Consider the following 22,054-nt stretch of genomic DNA (forward strand, 5'->3'; position numbering starts at 1 on the left):
TTTATTTTATATATGTTTTATGAATCACCTCAAAACCTTGAAGGGATAAAATGGAAATTAAATAAATAAATAAAGAATAAAAAATAAGTAAATAAGTAAACAAATATTGCTTAGGTAGTAGTAATAAAATAATCATGCTTAGAACTTGGATTCTTTGGTGCTTAATTCAGCTGTTTCTGCATATTAGGAAGAAACCAGAATCAGTCTCTCTCAATAGCTTCTCATTCTATCACTTGTTATGCCCCACAATAATTGTTAGAATAAGTATTTACACTGACTTCACAATTAAATATTTTAATGATCTTTGGGAAAGTTAGGGTGGAGGAAGCTGACTGGAACACTTCTTGGACACAAAAGGAGAATGGACAGCTTTTCAAGGTGCATCCATTTCCTGAGTCATGGATTCCTCCACGAATTCAAGAGGAATTCAATGTGACCTCTTTTCAAGATAGTGCTATTTGTGTTTAGGACCCAGAGGTATAAAAAAACCAAAAACTCTTTATTGACTAATAATACTAACATTAATCATAATAAATTGTTGCATTTGATAGGTATTACACAGATGGTAGTTGAAGCTTTGTGAGGGATAAGGTCATTTAGATAAATTATGTAAAATGAGAAGAGCTGAACATCAAACTCTGGTGAATAACAACATTTAAGTATTAAATAGAAGAATAGGGAAAAAAATCTGAAAAATGTAGAAAATATCAGAAAATAATCTAATAGTGTCATGAGCATTAAGGTAGGTGAGTCTATTAGTTTCCTAGGGCTGCCTTGGTAAAGTACCATAAACTGGGAGGCTTAAAATAGGAGGAATTTATTCTCTCACAGTTTGAAGGTTTGAAGTACAAATTCAAAGTGGAGAAGAGCCGTGATCTCTTTGAAACCTGTAGGGGCGGACCTTTCCTTAGTTATTCCAGCTTCTGGAAGCTCCAGGTATTCCTTGGCTATGGCTACATAACTCCCATCTCTGCTTCCATCTTCAGTGACCATCTACCTTCTGTGTCTGTAGATTCACATGGTGTTCTTCTCTGTGTGTATGTCTTGGTCAAAATTTCTCTCTTCTTAACAGGATACCAGTCATATTGTATTAGAACCCGCCCTAATGACTTCATCGTAACTGAATTACATCTGCAAAGACCTTTTTCCAAATAAGGCGATAGGCACAGGTACTGGAGAACAGGACTTCATTGTACCTTTTTTTGTGGGGGCACAATTCAATTCATAATAGTTAATGTTTCAGGAAGAAAGGTGAGTAAAACATAATAAACAAAGCAGAGATCAAGTAAGGTAAGGACTAAATATGTCTGCTGAATTTCATGATTGGAAGTTGGTTAATAAACTTATTTTCATTAGACTCGTTAGAATGATGGGAATGATGGCAGATAACATAGGGTTGAGAATAGAATGATGTAAAAGAAAACTCTGTGAAGAGGAAAACCACAGGGCAATGACCAGAATGAGGTCTAGAGATGATGAGAGTTTATGTGTGGAGTGAGAAAGTGCATGTAAATGTACATCAGGACAGAATTTTCTGCTTCCTTCAGTCTCTTCATTCTTTCCTATCAGTCTTCATTCCTAAAAAGCAAAGAAGCTTTTGACATGATGACACCTCAGTTATACTCTGAGAGGTCAATATTTGTGAGCGAAAGCTCTGTAGAGATGTAAGATTATACCAGACTGAAGCCAAAACCATTCTTTCAGAATGACTCAATACAGAAGATGAGAAAAAAACAATGAGCCACTTTGCCGTACTTGCTTTTGTGGATTGTGGTGCATTGTAGCTAAGTAGAATTGCCAGAATAAATGCAGAATGTCTAATTAAATTTGAATTTGAAGTAAAAAACAAGTAATTTTTGTATAAATATATCATGAAATACTTGGGACATACTTATATTAATTTTTTTTCATTGCTTACCTGAAATTTACTAGGGGATCTTTTAGTTTTACTGGCTAAATTTGGCAACACAACAGCTGAGTGCCTATGTGTTAATAGAGGAATGGAGACAGAGAGAGATTGAGATTGAGAGAGAGAAAGAGAGAGAGAGAGAGAGAGAGAGAAAGGGAGAGAGATAGAGACAGGGAGACAGAATCTGAATACAAGAGGAGTCCTAGAAATAATAGGAAGGAATAAAATCTAGAGCTCATGTAGGAGAATTAACCTGAAATAGAAGGGACAATTCTTTCACTGAGGCAGGAAGAAAAGAGGTGGGTTAAACATAAGTATATCTAATGTGGGAATAGGTGTTTGTAAGAATTCATTCCTAATCATTCATATTTTTATCTGAATTAGGAGAGAAAGCCATTTTCTGGGACTGGAGAGGTAGGTGTGAAATTAGAAAGGAGGTTCTTGGAGAGAATAGTAGACATTCTTAATAGCCAACGTCACAGGAAAGTGGAGGGCATGAGACCCGAATTTAGCCTTCCTACTGTGCAATATGAGTAGCAAGAAGAGTAACCCTACTTCTCAAAAGGACTCCAGGGGAAATGATTTAAGTTGTACAGTAAATAGAATTGCCAAGCCATCAGGTCTCCAACCGTGGAAAAGGAATTGGTGAGACCTGAAAAAGGAGAGAAGATTTAAAAAGGATAATTTCAATCTCTCTCTCCCTCCCTCTCTCTCTCTCCTCTCTCTCTCTGTCTCTCTGTCTCTGTCTCTCTGTCTCTCTCTTTCTCTCTCTCTGTATGAGTGTATTTGGTAGGCAGGCACTTATGTTGCTGTGGCAAGATGCCAGCAGAAGCTTCAGGCTCAGTTCAGTCCCCAGCAGAAGGATAATTTCTTATTTACTATAGCAGGAGTCCCAGGACTGATGCTCCTTGGTTCTGATTGGCTCTGGTTGGCTCTAGTTGACCACTCCTAAATCAGGCATGTAGATTAGGTTGATAGAAACCTTTGATTGGCTAATCCTGGGGCTGAATGACATGGACTGAAATGGGGGATCAGGGACAAGAAAAACTGGAATGCCATATAGTTTTATGGACAGTTAAAATCCATTACATATATGTCCAAAGTTGTTTGGGGAGTACTAGGAAGGCAGAATGTGACACTGGGAGGGCAGACAAGAGCCAAACATAAATTTCATACTTTGACCTAAGGTATATATATATATATATATATATATATATATATATATAATTTTTTATATCCACTTTGCATTCAGCCCAATCATATATAGCACTCAAAGTTTACAAAAGGGAATTCTAATGGACATCAGTAGTACCTACCTACAGGTGAAACTGGGCTTAAACATTTTAGGTTGATGGATGTCTGTTTCATTCTTCTAGATCCAGAATGGCAGACTGGTTATTACTTACCCAAAAAGAAACAATAATATGAGGTATTCTGATTAATAATGGCATGCTCTAACTCAGTTTGACAGTTTACCTTAACAAGCATCTACTACATGGCTACTATGCAGAAGCTACTGTCTTAGAAATGAGGGAATACAGTGTGCTCTCAGAAAATATTATTGAATGAATCTGTTGACATATATGAGGGACAGAATTAATAAGTCTTATGGAATTGTTGTAGGAAAAGTTCAGTAATAGTAAGGATTTACATAGATGTCATTGGGTGAATAGTTATCAAAGATTTAACTTTGAAATGTCTTCTTGTATCATCAGGATAGTCTAGGTTATACTGCAGTAAGGAAAATAAAATCTCCAAGTTACATGGACAGAAAATAAGACAAGCTGTGTTTTGCTCACGTTATATGTCCATCTTTCAATGGCAGGTCTCTCTGTTCCATGCGGTCCTCATTGAGGTCCCTAGGTTGATGTAGGTTGGGATCATCCAGAATACCAGTCAAAGCATAGAAGAAAGACAGTATAAAAATCATGCAGTGGCTCTTATGTGCTTCCACCTAGGAATGATGCATATCACTTCTGCTAATATGTCAGAGAAAGTCCCATGGTCACACCTAACATCAAGGGGGCAGGGAAATGGTCTTTCCCTGTGGTAGGAGGTAGAGGGATGTGAGACATTTGTCGATTTCAGTCTGCCTCAATTTATCAAAGATGGATTGAAATAGTGAGTCATTAGTTGCTATCATGCTGAGGATATGAGAGATTTTAATAATAACAACCACCATTTATGAACATCTTTTAAATTCCAGGTATTATTCTTGCAACGCTGGATGATTCATATTGGCTTTCCCTTTTCATAGATGAGGAAAGTGAATTGTACAAGTTAGGTAGATTTTCCAATGTCACAAAAGCTAAGGCGTGGTTATATAGATGATTCATGTTGTTCAATTCTAAGACAGTTCACAAATAACTCAGATCTAACACCTAATAAATATATGTTGATTAACACTAATTGAGTAATTGGTAAGTGCCAACCACTGATCTAAATACTTCCTGTGTATTTTCCCATTTAAGGAATAAATGTCTGTCCTAATTACCCTAACTGTGTAGTTTGCCCTTTCTTTGATGAATATGTAACAAATTATTCTGTTCCTCCAATCTAACATTTAGAAATATTCAAGTAGGTCAAAAGAAACACTCAAGGTAGAGAATATTATCTGGAAAGAGCGTTAGACGTGACACAGACACGTCATTCTTCATTTCAACTCCATGTCTCACTCTGAACAAATCACTCAGCCTTCTTTGACCCTAGTTTTCTTTTCTTTATGATAAGTGGATTGGATCAGTGACCTCTATATACCCTACTGCTACTATCTGTGGTTGTTTTTCTTTGAGTCACTATCCATTCAGATTAATACAAGGTAGAATGGGAAGCCTCTATCAGCTTTGTGAAAGGAGCTTCTAGAGCAATAAGAAAGATTGACTAAGATAATGGTAAGAATCAAATGAGTCTACATTCAGTCCTCAGCAGAAGTAACAGCTCTAGCAAGGCACTATTTGTGTCAGGTTTTGAGGGACTAACTTGCAGATGAGACATCATGACTCATGAAAGCAAATGACACTGAAATTTTCCGTGAGCTTTAGAGTATAGTTGTATAGACTTATCTGCTTCTCAGCTTGTTGTAACTTCCCCTGCAGCCTATTTTTCCTTAGCCTCAGAATTAATACTGAGCAATGAATCTAAATCAAGTGAGAAGGGAAGTCAGAAGGACTTCAAATAAAAGGTAAAAAAAAATCCAGCCATTCCCCCCCTCATTTCCAGGTTTTTTGTTCCTTAAAGACTTTTTAAATGTCCTCTGAGCTCATGATTCTTAAGTAGTGACTGAAATCGCCTCCTTTTCATGCTCCTACAATATTAGAGTACCACATTTCTAAAATGAAGTGCTATACCCATGGTATGAAAAGTAGGATATTCTATAAAGTCAAATAACAATTTTCTCCCCAGACAATAAGCTTACCACACCAATTGTTCTCAAGTGACAATAAACATACCAAAGAATGACTTCCTTCTCAAAATTTTAAAGTGCATTTGCTAAAGAACAGGTTATATGATTTGAAAAATGCATACTGAATATAAAGTTGTAATTATTTTAGTTCATCATAGCATTATGTAGAAAAGATAGATGATATTATATAATTTAGCTACAATGGCCAACTAAGTCTCTAAACTTAGAGACTCGAGAAAGAGGACTGCTTGGGAACATAAGTAAATTCTTTCAGGTGTCCAGCCAATTAGAACCATAGATCATATCCAAGAAAGATATGTCTTAATACAGTTTGTAGGCTCCCATATGCTACTTACTACTTCAGATAAAGCAGGCAGATTTTCTTGTTAAACAGAAATAACCAATATTTCTATAAAATTTTACTATGTATGCATTTTTCAAATAAATTATTTGAGATGAAAAGAGGGTATGATTTTAATGATTTCTCACTTTACAGAAGAGGAAGCTAAAGCTCAGAGTTCAAAGCTCAGGTTGTAGTAGTGATACAAAACCAGGTCTCCAACCTCCAAAATCCAGACTGTATCTCCTTGTCACACATGGGCCCTATATTCATCATTATATTATCTGTTGCCCTCAAAGAGATAGAGGTAACCAAAGTAGGATGCTTCTGCTATGACCCAGATATAGGGGACAAGACAAATAATTAATTCCAGTAATTGACATTTATTGTGTGCCTACTACGTGCCAGGTTCACAGACACAGCAATAGACAAGACAGATGAAAGTGTCTGCCTTGTGGATTTTAATGGAAATGAGCAGGGTAGGGGGAGAAAAGCAATAGGTAAATTTACTTATAAACTTACTTATGAACATACATGATACATTCAATGATAATCAATGTGAGAGGAAAACAAGCAGAATGAAGAGTAGGAAGCTGAGTAGTGGTGGATGCTGATGTTTTAAATGTCAGGGAAAATCTCCCTGAGAATGTGGCATTTTAGCAATAATCTGACACAAGAGAAGGAGATGAAAATGCAGGTAAACTGACATAATTTAAAGGATTTAAAGGATTAGCAGGAACAAAACTGAAAATGTGATTCTATCCCAGCTTCCCAAAGCTCCTAAATCATCTACACCCAGGATGGAGGTAGATGGTAGGAGGATGAGCCATGCTGGGAACATCATGGTAGTTTAGCAGGTTCTGGGGAGGAAGCATGCTTTGGGTTGACTCCAGCTGGTGCCAGTGGTGAGTGAAATGCTAGCAGTAAAAAAATCAGGGAGCACCATGCTGACAAAATGCCCTGTTTCCTTGAAGGAAATGATGCTCCTCAAACTTTTCATGTAGGAAGAGAGCTCCAGGACAAGGCTCCAACTTTATTTATCCTTTTCTTTCTTTAGACACTTTGCCTTCTTTACTCCTTTTGAACCTATCATTTTTTCCTTCTAATTTCCATATAATAGAAAAAGGAAAGGGGTATGAGAAATGGTAAGTGATTGGAAAGGAGAGTCAAATCAGAGCTGGAAGTTAAAACCAATTCCTCCTTTTCCCCCTTCTCACCTCCTAATAATTTTACTTACTGCTCATCTTAAAAGTTGCATTTTTTTCTTGACTATAATCAATGTTGCCTATCCTTTTTCCTCATGTAAGTTCAATTCTCTTTGAGAATTTTTAAAATAAAAGCTATGTTTACATGCATAAACAATTGATTCTACTGAGTGATTGATGAGTTTAATCTTTGAATGATTAAACCAAACACTTTTAAACCTTTGTTTTCTTTCATTTAGTGAATCATACCATTTGACTGAACTATTATTGTAGCTAGGAAGGTCAGTTTGGGAATTTCCATTGTGGACACATCCTACAAAGAGAAATAAAATGAAACAAAGCCAGACATCTTCATTCAATTTGGACTGTATAGAAAAATGTTGCCAACTATTTTTACTGTAATATTTCTGGATAATATTGGAAGATAAAAATTCTTTTACTTATTCTGTCTCCCTTCCAGTTCCAGCAGGTGTATTCAATATAAGACCAGATTGCCTTCAGTGATGTTGTCCCAATGAATCATCCATCTGGGTTGCCTTTATATTCTTAAAATTGAAATGATGAATACCTGATTTAAAAATTTTACAGATGGCATCTTCTTTTGTTTGGCCTTACTTTAAAAGAACATTTATATTTTATCTGCATGGGGGGAAGCTCCTCATCTCACACAGTTCCCAAGCCTTTCCAACATTTCAAATACTTGCTGCTGTAGAAATAAGTGGAATGCCCTAGCCTGATTCATAAATGCCAGTAGGGTTTAATTCTGCACTTAAATTATGTATAGAATTGGAAATGACATTTTGAAAATTAAGAGTTTGTATAAGTTTAGAAATTCACAGACTTAGAGAAATTCTAATTGGAAAGGTTATTAGTAGTCATCAATTCATACTCACATGATGAATAAATCTACTATATAACAGCCCAATAGATGGTTGTCCAGTTTATGCTTGGACATTAACAGCATGTCTTTCAAAATATACAGGAGACTCATGTTGTGTTTGGTAGAAAAAAAGGTTTGGGGGGGAGAATTAATTAGAAATAGCCTCTACTGTCTCTATAGGGGTGAATACCTTTGTCTTTATATTTAAACTGTCCAGTCTTCAGCGCAAACCTAAATATCCTCATGTGTTCTCAAAGGTTTTTAAAACTTGGGTTTTTAATAGGCTAGTTATTGTACTTTCATACAATAATAGTCAAGAAATCTAACCATAATTCAAAAAGAATCATGTACCACAATGTTCATTGCAGCACTATTTACAATAGCCAGGACATGGAGGCAACCTAAGTGTTTATCAACAGATGAAAGGATAAAGAAGATGTGGCACATATATACAATGGAATATTACTCAGACATAAAAAGAAATGAAATTGAGTTATTTGTAGTGAGGTGGATGGACCTAGAGTCTGTAATACAGATTGAAGTAAGTCAGAAAGAGAAAAACAAATACTGTATGCTAACACATATAGATGGAATCTAAACAAACAAACAAAAAAGGCTCTGATGAACCTAGGGGCAGGGCAGGAATAAAGACACAGATGTAGAGAATGGACTTGAGGACACAGGGAGGGGTAAGCGTAAGCTGGGATGAAGTGAGAGAGTAGCACTGACATATATACACTATCAAATGTAAAATAGAGAGCTAGTGGGAAGCAGCTGCATCACACAGGGAGATCAGCTTGGTGCCTCACGACCATCTAGACAGGTGGGATAGAGAGGGTGGGAGGGAGACGCAAGAGGGAGGAGATATGGGGATATATGTATACGTATAGCTGATTCACTTTGTTATACAGCAGAAACTAACACAACATTGTAAAGCAATTATATTGCAATAAAGATGTTAAAAAAAACCCCCAAAATCTCAAGCCCAGGAGTCATGTTTCTTGTGTTTGAATGCTGGACTTTCTACTTGCTCACTACCTGACCTTGGACTAATTACTGAATCTCATCCTTAAGATGTAGTAATAATAATACCTCTATTATAAGTTAGATTTAAAAGTGATATTCCACATGGAAGTGTTAATCTCTGCCTATCACAAAGTAAACTTACAATAAATTTCATTATTACCCCTTCTAATTTTTCCTAAGCACAAATTTGAATTGATTAGGCCAGAGGCTAGTTTTCTGTGCCATGCTACATTGGTTAAGAATGAATAAAGTCATCTACCTATTTGAATGACCAATTCGTCTCTGTTTTCCAGGGATTTGCTGGGTTTACTGCTGAAAATCCTATATCCTGGGAACACTTCTTATACCTGCGCAAACCAAGATGCTTGGTAAACCTACCCAGAATCTACATCTCCAGCATGGATTTGTGATTCTCTAATTTCATTTCCATCTCTACAAGTTTTTCAATGGAATAACTCCTGAATTATGATAATTAATTTAAAAAACATGTTAAAATTTTCAATATGTATCATTAAAAAATGTAAAGGTTTACTCTAATTTTTGAGTTCTGGATTATGAGAAACATGCTACCTTGTTAAGACAGGTATTATGAAAATGTGGAGGGTGATTATTTTTCTCCCCCACACCTCTTGGGACAAATATAATTCTGAGTGGTTTGCAGGGTTAGTGTCTAGAATGCCTGATTGAAGAAATCTCAAAGAATGTGCTGATTTTCCTCTGAATACTGATCATTTACTTGGAGAGCTATGAACCAATACTCATGAATGATACTTAGGGTATCTGGGAAACTCTTAAAACTGTAATAAAAATTCATATGCATATGTTTGTGTGTGCATTTTTCAGGGAGAGTATTTGTAAATTTCGTCAGCTTTCAAAAGGAAACCATGGTGCCTAAATGTTTAAAGTTCACTTTCTTGAGAAGGCTTGAAAAGCTAACATTTGTACAGTTTGGGCCTACTTGAAACAAGATTTACCTGCCCTCCTCTTTCTTGGTCCCTTTTAGTCCTTGGATTTAGTGAGTGAAGTCGCAGAGGATCACTTCAGAATAACTTGATTCAAATCTTCTATAGAGTCTCCTTCCCTCACTCGATATTAGACAAGCTTTGAATTGGTCACAAATTTGATTTCAGGATTGGAAAATCTGTATTAGGTAGGGCATTTCTATGGGGGGTTTGTTGTTAGAAATAATGAATAACATTATTAACCCTAAGGTAACAGGAAAGATGTGTTGGAAGAAGGTAAACAAGAAGTCTGTGTTGTACAGACAGCATAACTGAGTTATTTACCCTGCTCATGGGCTTAGGTCAGTGACAAAAGAGCACTCCTAATTTTCACATGAAAACTATTTCCTTTATGGGTGCATGAGATAGCACATGCTGAAGGACAATCTGAATGATCATCACAGGTGGAAGCAATGTAAATTAGTGTTCGAGAGATGAACCGTGGCTACAAACACAAAATGATCCCAAGGTCCAATAAATAGTTTGTGAATTAGAAATGGGTTAGGGAGAGTGGATTTGAGACTCTTTTTGAGGATAAGACTCTTAGAGACTCATCTTTATATGGTGTCAGTACATGGGTGCATGGATGGGTGTGGTGATTTACAGGGATATACACAAATTCGCACAGAGATGTAGCAGGAGATGAGAGGTTCTCTGTCATTGGGGCAACAGTGCTCCCTTGTTGGGCACACTGCACTTTGTTGAAAAAGCACTGTACAAAACTTATCCAATTGGTACTTCTAAATTTATGGTCACTAAAGCTAAATGAAACTTCAGCGTTGCTTGGCAATGCTTTTTTCTTTTCATTTTTTCTAAATGACTTAGAATTCCATTTAACATAATGTTTATTTCATTACTCCACAGTATTGTCAAACCTCTAGCCTTCCACCCTTTTTCACTCTCAGTAATTGATTACTTCTTGCCTTACAGAAAAAGTATAAGCTCCCAGAGAGGAAGGCTTTCAATTCCTGAAACCAAATGTACCTACCTACTACAATGAGGGTAATACACCATCTTCTGTCCATGCCCAGTTCCTTCACTTTTCCTCAAATCCTTCCCTTCCTGCCATCTCAGAAATCTTTACTTTATCTACTGTACTTTACATTACCTGGTGTCTCCTGAGTCTTCAACTTGTTATCCTACGTGAACATTCTTATCTCAGATAATCTTGCTTCTTATCTTAAAACAAAAACAAAAACAAAAAAAAACCTCCCTCTATTTTATGTCCCTTCCCACTTCTGCTCTTTACCCTTCTCTCTCAGTCAAGCATTTTAGGAGTTGTCTCTACTCATTGTCTCCACTTACTGAGCTGCAAATTATCTTCTGCTTCCATTTTCCACTCCAAAACTGACCACGCTAAAGCCACCAATGACTGCAGTATCACAAAATCCAAAAAGTAATCTTTCATTATCTTAGGTAAAATCTCAACCACATCCAAGGCATTTGATTGTTCTTGGAAGAATTTCTTGCTTTGACTCCACTGACACCAGAAACTTCTCATTTTCATTAAACTCCCTGGTCACTCCTTGCTGCTCTCCCTGGCTGTCTCTTCCTCTTCTACTCAATCTTCAAAGGTTGACATTCCACCCTGAGCTTGACCCTTCCCTCAGTGCTCTTTTTCTAGGCAATGTCTTATCCTTACATCTCTCAAACTCAACTGCTGACTTGGTCCATGTGTTAAATGCCTCAAACTCAACTTTTCAAAGTCAAATCAGTTCTCTTTCACCACAAACCTGCTCTTTACCCAGGATTCTCTACCTCAATAGACTACACCATCATCAAATATTCTGTTCAATGTGGAATCCTGGTTATCATCTCTGATGTCTCCTTCTATCTCCGACCATACTCAGTTAATCGCCATTCCCTCAGTTTCGCTTACATCTCTCCATATGTAACATCCTATTCTAAATCAATATTGTAGTTTACTTGGTCTACTCTTTTTTTTTTTTTTTGCGGTACGTGGGCCTCTCACTGCTGTGGCCTCTCCCATCGCGGAGCACAGGCCCCGGACACGCAGGCCCAGCGGCCATGGCTCACGGGCCCAGCCACTCCACGGCATGTGGGATCTTCCTGGACCGGGGCACGAACCTGTGTCCCCTGCATCGGCAGGCGGACTCTCAACCACTGCGCCACCAGGGAAGCCCTACTTGGTCTCCTCTTATCCACTGTTGCTGCCTCAACATCCTACCTCTTTTTTCTTTCTTCTCTAAGCAGCCACAGTTGTCTTTACAAACTCAGATTTTATCATGTTGCCGCTATTCTAATATCCATCAATGGTTTACCATTGCTCCTAGAATAGCCTCTAAAATCTTTAACCACAAGGTCTTAAAATTATATCACTCTCATTGCAATCTTAGTCTCATATCTTACCATATCTTACTTATCTCTCTGTGATATAGTCACCTTGGACTCCTTTCAGTGGTTTAATTACCTTGTGCTCCTTCACATCACAGAGGCTTCATGCAGATCTGGGCTGCTTTTGCTTTTTTTTCTGCACCTAGTTAATACATCCTTCAGTTTTCAGTTTATAAGTCATTGCCTTCTACCCAGATTAGTTTCCACTGTATTTCTCTCTTAATAAATATAAGAATTGCCATATGTGTAATTATTTGTTTAAAGACTTAATTGCCAGCATGATAATAACCTCCACGAGGCTAGGCATTATCCACCTTATTTACAGCTGTATTATTAGTTATTTCTTGAATGAATGAAGATACTATAATCAAATTTATCCTTTTTGATAACTTCTTGACTAATCTTATAACCAAAAAAAAAAAAAAATCACTGAGGGGGGAGATCAATATGGCAGACTAGGAGGAAGCAGAGCTCACCTCCCCCCATGAACACATCAAAAATACATCTACATGTGGAACACTTCTCACTGAAAACTAACTGGAGACTGGAAGAAAGACTCCTGTACAACCCAGGCTGTAAGAAAGATACACATGGGATCAGGTAGGAAGGGAAGAGAAGTGATTAGTTGGGGACCTGTGCCCTGGGGAGAGACTAAGAAGAAGTGGGGGTTATATGGGTAGACATCCTCTGTCTGGGGAGTAAGTGGTTCAAGTCACATGTTGGGCACCTCATCCCTGGGGGAAAATGAGTCTCCTTGTCTGGTTGGAGGGCCAGGGGTACTAATAGGAAGGCTGTGGGAAGCCTGGACTCTGCTGTGAGGAGTGCACACATACTTCCTTACTCCCAAAATAGGACAAAGAGGAAGGATTGAAACTGCATGGGTTGCTGGTAGGTTTCTGGTGACCACCCTGACACATGACCCAGCCTGCCCCAAGCAACCATTCTGGTCCCACTTGCTTTCTGACTGTAGCTCCACTAGGGTGAAGGCCACAGGGGCAAAAGGGAGGCTCAAAAGCAGCTGTGAGGCACAAAAGCAGCTCAGACCCAGAGGGACATCTGAATAGGGTGGGGGCAGCCAATACTGGCACTTACACAGGCACTGCATCAGAAGCAGTGTGGGTCGCTGACTGCAGCTAGGGCCACACAGCCCATACCCATACCCACACCAAACAGCCACACTAGCTCCTCTTGCTCCAGCACTGCTTCCCTCTGGGACAGGGATGCTGGTGCTGCGAGTGGGAGAGCACACACTTAAGGGGAATAGAACCAGCTCAGACCTGACCCTCAAGCCTTCTACTCTGAAGACCTGGTCCCATACCCAATAGGCAGTGATGACCTCTGGGCAGAGGAGAAGGTCCAGTTCATACCTAGCTCTCACCTCAGTCCCACCATCTCCAGCCCCACTTCCTACCAAGACGATAGCCGCCAGCACACTCTGAGGAAAGATGCGACTTTTGTTCACATCAAATCCAGCTCTCCTACCAAAGCCACTGGGCACATGCAGACTGCATAAGGATGCTCCTACACAAGGACACCCCTTCAAGACTGCAATGGGTAACTGTTCCACCTAATTTCATATAGAAAAGTTAAGTGAAATGAGAAGATAGAGGAATTTGTTTCAGGTGAAAGAACAAGAGAAAACGCTTGACTTGCCACAGCAATCTTGAGATAAAAGAGTAAAGCTGGAGGAATCAGACTCCCTGATGTCAGACTATACTACAAAGCTAGAGTAATCAAAACAACATGGTACTGGCACAAAAGTAGAAACATAGATCAGTGGAACAAAATAGAGAGCCCAGAAATAAATCCACATGCCTAGGGTCAGTTAATCTACAACAAAGGAAGCAAGAATATACAATGGAGAAAAAACAGTCTCTTTAATAAGTAGTGCTGATAAAACTGGACCGCTATGGGTAAAAAAGTGAAATTAGAACATTTTCTTACACCATATACAAAAAATGAACTCAAAATGGATTAAAGAACTAAATGTAAGACTTGAAACCATAAAACTAGGAGAGAACATAGGCAGAACACTTTTTGACATAAATTGTAGCAATGTTTATTCAGATCTGTTTCCTAAGGTGGGGGAGAGAAAAGCAAAAATAAACAAATTGGACCTAATTAAACTTAAAAACTTTTGCACAGCAAAGGAAACTATTGAAAAAATGAAAAGAAAAACTACTGAATGGGAGAAACTATTTACAAATGATATGACTGATAAGGGATTAAAATCCAAAATCCATAAATAGCTCATACAACTCAATATTAAAAGAACCAAACACCCCAGTTAAAAAATGAGCAGAAGGCCTGAAAAGACATTTTTCCAAAGAAGACATACAGATGGCAACAGGCACATAAAAAATGCTCAAAATCTCCAGAATGGATAAAGAAGATGTGGCACATATATACAATGGAATATTACTTAGCCATAAATAGAAACGAAATTGAGTTATTTGTAGTGAGGCAGATGGACCTAGAGTCTGTCATATAGAGTGAAGTAAGTCAGAAAGAGAAAAACAAATACTGTATGCTAACACATATATATGGAATCTAAAAAAAAAAAAAGGTTCTGAAGAACCTAGGGGCAGGACAGGAATAAAGATGCAGACATAGAGAATGTACTTGAGGACACGGGGAGGGGCAAGGGTAAGCTGGGATGAAGTAAGAGAGTGGCATGGGCATATATCCACTACCAAATGTAAAATAGACAGCTAGTGGGAAGCAGCTGCATAGCACTGGGAGATCAGCTCAGTGATGTGTGACCACCTAGAGGGGTGGGATAAGGAGGGTGGGAGGGAGGGAGACACAAGAGGGAGCGGATATGGGGATATATGTATACGTATAGCTGATTCACTTTGTTATACAGCAGAAACTAACACACCATTGTAAAGCGATTATACTCCAATAAAGATGTTAAAATAAAAAAATAAATAAATGCCCTAAACATTAATTAAGAATAAAGACATATACATGGTAATATTTGTAATAAATAAATAAATAGATAAATAAAGTATACATTCAGTATATACCAAAAAAAAAAAGCTCAAAATCTCTAATCATCAGAGACATACAAATTGAAACCACAACGAGATATCACCTTAAACCTGTCAAAATGGTTAACATCAAAAAGTCTACAAATAACAAATGTTGGTGAAGATGTAGAAAAAATAGAGTCCTAGTACCCTGTTAGTGGGAATGTAAGTTGATGCAGCCACAATGGGAAACAGCATGGAAGTTCCTCAAAAAACTAATATAGAAGTACCATATGATCCAGCAATTCCACTGCTGGGTATGTAACAGAAGAAAATGAAAACACTTATTCAAGAAGATACATGAACTCCAATGTTCATAGCAGCATTATATTATTTATAATATCCAAGATATGGAAGCAACACAAGTGTCCATCAACAGATGAATGGATAAAGAAGATGTGGTATATATATATATATATACATACACACACACACACACACACACACACACACAGTGGAATATTACTCATCCATAAAGAAAGACAAATACTCTTTGTTAATACTTATATGTGTAACTAAAAAATAAAACAAACAAATGCATAAAACAAAACAGAAATAGGCTCACAGATATAGAGAACAAGCTAGTGGTTACCAGTGAGGAGAGGGAAGTGGAGAGGGACAAGATAGGGGTATGGGATTAAGAGACACAAACTACTATGCATAAAATAAATAGCAACAGGGATATATTGTACAGTACAGGGAAATATAGCTGTTATCTAGTAATAACTTTTAATGGAGTATAATCTATAAAAATATTGAATCAATATGTTGTACACCTGAAACTAATATTGTGAATCGATTATACTTCAATAAAAAAATTACTCTGGGGCATAGTAGGTGTTGATATTTTTTACTTTGTGGTAAAGAAAGCAAGATATAGAAATTTGTTGTTTGCTTTGGAGGGGATGTCATGGTATACCTCTGACCAGTGGACCTCCAAAACTGAAATGGCAAATTTCTCAATGTTTAGGATTTATTTCTCTCTCTGTAATACAAGTGTCTTACCAAGCCCTCCAGGGGCTGTGCTGTAAGTATAAAATACATCCTGGGTTTCAAATACTTCATGTAAAAAATGTAATATACCTCATTAATAATTTTATACTGATTTTTACATGATGAACTAGTAATGTTTTTGGAATACTTGGTTAAATAAAATATATTACTAAAATTAAACCCAAAAAATTCTTTGAAAATAATACAGTAAAACCACTGCTTTAAAAGTTTTCCCACGTGTCAGACTAAAGCATTTCCAGAAGTCTTCTCAACTGCTTGTAATCTCCATTTCTTTTAATGTATGTATTTGTTTGTTTGCCTGCTTACTTATAATATTATAAATATTGCAAACAGTATTCGAAGCTTATAAGAAACAAATAAAAAGCTGTGCCTTCCAAGTATTGTAAATAAACACATAACATCATCAAAGAGTTTAGCTGAAAAGAATCTAAATTACAGAGGTATGAGTAGGGATAAGGAAACAAACAAAGGTTAGTGACACACTCAGAAACTCGCACGAGAATGAAGCCATTATCATTCTTAGGACTGAAGTGGGAAGGGGAGGGGACAGTGTCATTAGAACTTTACATAAATTAAACCTGTGGAAGAGGGGCCTTTCACTTGAAGCTGAGACAGGGAAGAAAGCAGATTCTGCTGAAGTTCAGCAAGCCTGGAAGGGACCAGCAGCAGGCTGTGTGGAGTGATAATTCCTTCACCTTCTCCCACATAACTGTCCTTTAGTCTCTTCCCGATGCCTGCCATGGGTCTAAACCAACACGAAACCCGAGGACATTGGTGAGAGCAGCGTAGAAAGGAGTAAAGAATACTCTGCCAGATAGAGTTTAGGTAGGTGAGAAAGCTTCAGAGAATACCCAGCACACATCCTTTCTTTCCTAATATTGTGTAAAGATGGTCCCTAACTTATAACTCCTCTTGTTTTAATGTCTGTGGCTTTGTCTCTTTTAGATAGCCTAACAGAATTTAGTTCTCTCATTTCAAGTAAGACCCTTAATCATGATTTTCTTAGATGCTTTCCATACCATACTGAATTAGGGAGGTGAGATGACTTAATAAGAACATGTCATTAAGGACAACACATAAAATGTAATTTTCCTTATGGAAACTTTTTTCACACCACCACCACTTGAGTAAGATACAGAAATAAGTGTTTATGAAGCCATGACCAACATGGAATTGGTATCATCATGACTAAAAGAAAGTTATTGTTGTGTACATGGTATCACATGTATGCCTATAAATGTTTTAAGCCACAAGTGAACTTGATTTAGACAAATCGAATAACAGGCAAGAAACCAACAAAGTGGATAACAGCCAATAAAAGATTTTGTAACTAGAGTATAAGATTTAATTCTACCTTGGAACGCATTTGAATATTGTAGGTCAACCTCCTATTACTTTGTGGTTTTGAGCTTGTACTATGAAATCTATGTTACTTGGACAATTAATCAAGAATGCTGTTACCTGGTAATAGATATTCTATTAGGTTGAACCATATGAATTGCTGATAGTTACCCACTTTGACCTATAAAAACAGTTAAACAGTGATACTACCTAATATGTAATGCACGTTAACTCTGAGTTTTAAAATAAACGACCAGATAAATACATGCATTCTTGCTTTCTGATGTTTATCAGTTTCCTCAAGGTCCTTGGCCTTTTAAAAATGGCATTTATTTATTTGGTAGAATACTAGCAATTTTGAGGGAAATATACAATACTTGTATTATAGCCAGTGCCAACAAGTACATCTGTGCCAGAATTAATCTCTTTGACATAGCACTGTGTGAAAGTAATTTGTTTATCTCTTTCACAGTACATGCTTGTACAAAATTCTTTTTTTTTTAACGTAACACATAGACTCATCTCTTTCATTAAGCTCTTTGAATGTAGTCAGATGTTGTGGTGATGAGGGAATAACAATCTCTCTAATATATTTTAAAAATCAAAAATAACATAGCTACTATCCTTCTTTGGCACTTTCACTTTTTATGAGAATGTTCCATGGGATATCCTCTTATTCAATTTTCACATTTTTACTCCTGTAAATTTTAGCAGGAGCTGAGAGAATTAATGAGAACATCCTTTGACAGTATTTTTCAAACCTCTAATTCTGAAGATATCTGGCTACTTATTTGTTGTTGGAAACAAACTATAATTTTGATGTGTTAAAGACAGTAAGAAACATATACAATGCCTATTTTTAATACAAACTTTCTCCTATTGGTATTGTATATTACATGTTTGTCCAAGGGAGATATGTAAATGCTATCTAGAGAGATGTTTATTTTAGATTGTGATAATTCATAATGTAAGTAATTTGCTTTTAACTGATGTTTAAATTTCTATGATAAAATGCAATCTAAAATAACTTACAAAATAAACCATTTTTATACTTTAATAAAAAGGAGTGGGTTTTTCATATGTTTCTGGATCTTAAATAGAGGATTGAAAGTGAATATAATATCCTTAATTTCAAAACTATTAATTAGCACATCTCAAAATCCTGTTCCACTAAAATTCATTGTAAGAAAGGAGTAAAGAATAAAGAAAATAAATAAACAGAAAGGAAAGGAAAGGGAGGAAGAGAGAAAGGGGGAAAGAGAGGAAGAAAGAAAGAAAGAAAGAGAGGAAGAAAGAAAGAAAGGAAGAAAGAGAAAGAGAAAAAAGAAAGGGAGAAAACAATAAAACTAAAGCAAACTCAAATCAATAAAAATAATGGCAGGAATTATATCCCAGTGTGTTGGAGAGTTTATTCTCCATGTTTTCTACATTGGCTGCCCCCGTAGTTGACTAGAGATGTCAGGTGACACTGACCTGGGTCATGTGTGGTGAGGGATGATAAAGGATGGGAGAAAAGAACCTCCCTTTTCACCTTGGCAGGCCTTTTCCTCTATATCACCATGGTTCCAACTTTTGTTTTTAAAGGAGAGTTTTAGGTGAAAGCAACAAGTCTGAGGTTACAGCCAAACGTGAACTGGGGGAATTACTATGGCAATGGCTACCTCTGCTCAGGTTTAATTCTCAGTTATCAGCTGGACATTTGCTCAGGGCAAGTGGTCTCAAAGATTTGGCTTACAGTATACTTTCTCAATTCTTGATGGAACTGGAGAAGCTGCCAAAAATAAGACAAGACTAAGAATTAGACTCTCTAGACAGCTGACCAACTACTTTCTATTTGTTAATAACTGAGTAATTTCATGTCCCAGAGCCTTCTTTTTCTCACATGTAAATTTGTACCTGGCTTGCTGGTCTCAGGGAAGTCTCACAGGCTTAGATGAGAGAATATGTACAAAAGTTCTTTAGCAGCTACCAAATAATATGCAGGTGGAATTAATGCAGGTGGGGTTACAATTGTATTAATAGCTAATTTGAATTCATTGATCTAGAAAACATCTCTGGAAAAGCCAAGAAAGCATACATTCACAGAAAGAAAGAACTAAATCATTTGAACTTTTGAACAATCTCTATTCTTAGGGGCTGTACATGTACCTCTATTGTAAAGATACAGTCTATAACTTTGAGTCTTAAACATAAGAAGTACCCAATACACTTAAATAAAAATGCGGATACCCTGACCATATCCCTTGTGATTCAAAGTCAGTGCATTTTCACAAGTCAGATGATTCTGGTGAAGAGATCAGTATGGAGTAGGACTGCTCAGTTTCCATGCTTATGCAGAATATCCTAGTATTTAAGAGTGTTTGCCTTTCCATGAGCTGTGTCACTTACTACTTATGTACCTTTGGGCAGGCAACGTTATGGACTGCATGTTTGTGTCCCACCGAAATTCATGTACTGAAGCCCTAATTCCCAATGCGATTGTGTTTGGCGATGGGGTCTCTGGGAGGTAATTAGGTCAGAAGGATGGAGCCCTCATGATGGGATTAGTGTCTATACAAGACGTCTAAAGGAATCAAATCCTGTGTTATCTGGATCATTATTTCTTACTATTTCCCTTTATTTTATTTTTGTCCTAATAACCCCCAATCTTCCAAGTTTAATATGCTTGCTATATTTGCTATGTACTGGCAGCCTTCTGTATCCCCCATTCCCCATCTGAGGATACAGAGGGCCGACTGTAATATGTCATCTTCTATAAGGGACTTGAGCATCCATGGATTTTGGTATCCCTGGGGGTCCTGGAACCAATTGCCTGCAGATACCGAGGGATTTTATATTCATCAAATGCATACTCAAAATGTTAGCAAGTAAAATGAAAACAAGCAAATGAACAATGAAGTTTTTCTGCATATACTTAGAATAATTTTTCATCAGTGGACCTGTCTCACATGCTGGAAAGCATTGCTTTGTTTTGACCATCCCTTGGGAAGCTCCTAAACTTTAATTCCAGCAAAAGCAACACATTTACAGTTGCCTGTAGGCTTGGATGTCCTATAACCAACTCTTAGGGAGGCATTTTCTGAAAATTTCAACTTTTATTTTTACATCTCCCAAAGCCTTAAAAAAAGTCACCCTTGTGGGTGAGCCCTGAGAAAATTCCATTTATTCCTTTCCCAAGATGGAGTTAGAAGTTGGGAGTCTCCATCTGTCATCCTCTGCTCACACAGCCTTGGTGTTCCTGACTCAGCATCTGAAATGAACACATTTTCCATTGCAGTTTGGTCGATGCATCAACTGTGACATTTGACTTTTACAGATTAAGGAAAGAAGGTGTCCCCTTATGTGCTGCTTGTGCTGCTTATTTTTGATTTATTGCATGTTATATTTCAGGTCTTCAATTTGCATCTTTCTAGCAAATAGTGTCTGAAGGTTGTGTCTTAGCACATGTCTGGAGTTGTATGTACATAAAATAAAGGCAAATTCAAATGGCAAAGCTCAGAGAAGGAAACTAAGGACACATCATCATTGTTTAACCCAAAATGTTCTCCCTTTTCTGTTGCAGAAGTGTCAGAATACAAAATGGCATCATTTAAAAAATACTATTTCTGAAGTTGCTCATTGACAGTTTTGTTTTTTTTACACCTGGATTGAAAGCAATGGTTGACTTCTTAAAAATATTTTTTATTGCAGAATATACTATAACAAAGAGAATGTTTTTTTCTAATTCATGTAAGTTTTTTAATTGTGCTATGATGAATGCAACCAGAAAAATAACCAATTCCTTCTAACAGAACCTTCATTAAAACCATTTACAAAAGCATGCTGTTTCTCCTCTTTTTCATTCCGTTAAGAAGTACTATTTAGATAATAACAGCCATATAATAGAATTGCCTATTTTGTATGAAGTCTCTTATTTTGTTATTAAGTAATCAGCTTAGATGATTGGATTCTTACTAACCTCTGCCACTCAGAAGTCCAACTATATGAGCCAGGTACAACCACTCAGACTCAGTTTCCTCAACTGGAAAATGGGAATAATAATAATTGAGTTAACAGCAGCCTTGTAGACTTGCTAAGGGAATTGAATGAGAAGTTTTATGTGAAACTGGTTTGTAAATTCTATGCGACTATAAAATGTACAGCAACATTGTAACATAGATAAACATATAAATTATATCATTTATATAATATAAATTACCACATATTGTAATTATTTAACAACAATCACTAATATAATATGACTTTATACATTTAAAGAGTGACCAGGATTCATAAACACTCTTTCAATTTCAAAGTTAATCATCCATATCATCTAAAAGGGCACTGATGTGTAATTTTTCTACAGGTTTGCTCTTTAATATTATTTCTGGATCATTTGTGATCAACATGGATTTTAATACTGAATTAACTAGTACAGTTGCTTAGAATTTTAACTTTTTATTTTGTATTTTCTAAATGACTTTTGCCAGAGTAGCCTTGTTAAATTGAGCTATATAAACATGTAATTATTTATACCAACTCACGTTAGGTCTATGGTTTACGGACTGC

This window comes from Monodon monoceros, unplaced genomic scaffold (genome assembly GCF_005190385.1).
Source record: "Monodon monoceros isolate NGI ecotype Baffin Bay Population unplaced genomic scaffold, NGI_Narwhal_1 Super_Scaffold_16, whole genome shotgun sequence".
NCBI classification, from domain to species: domain Eukaryota; kingdom Metazoa; phylum Chordata; class Mammalia; order Artiodactyla; family Monodontidae; genus Monodon; species Monodon monoceros.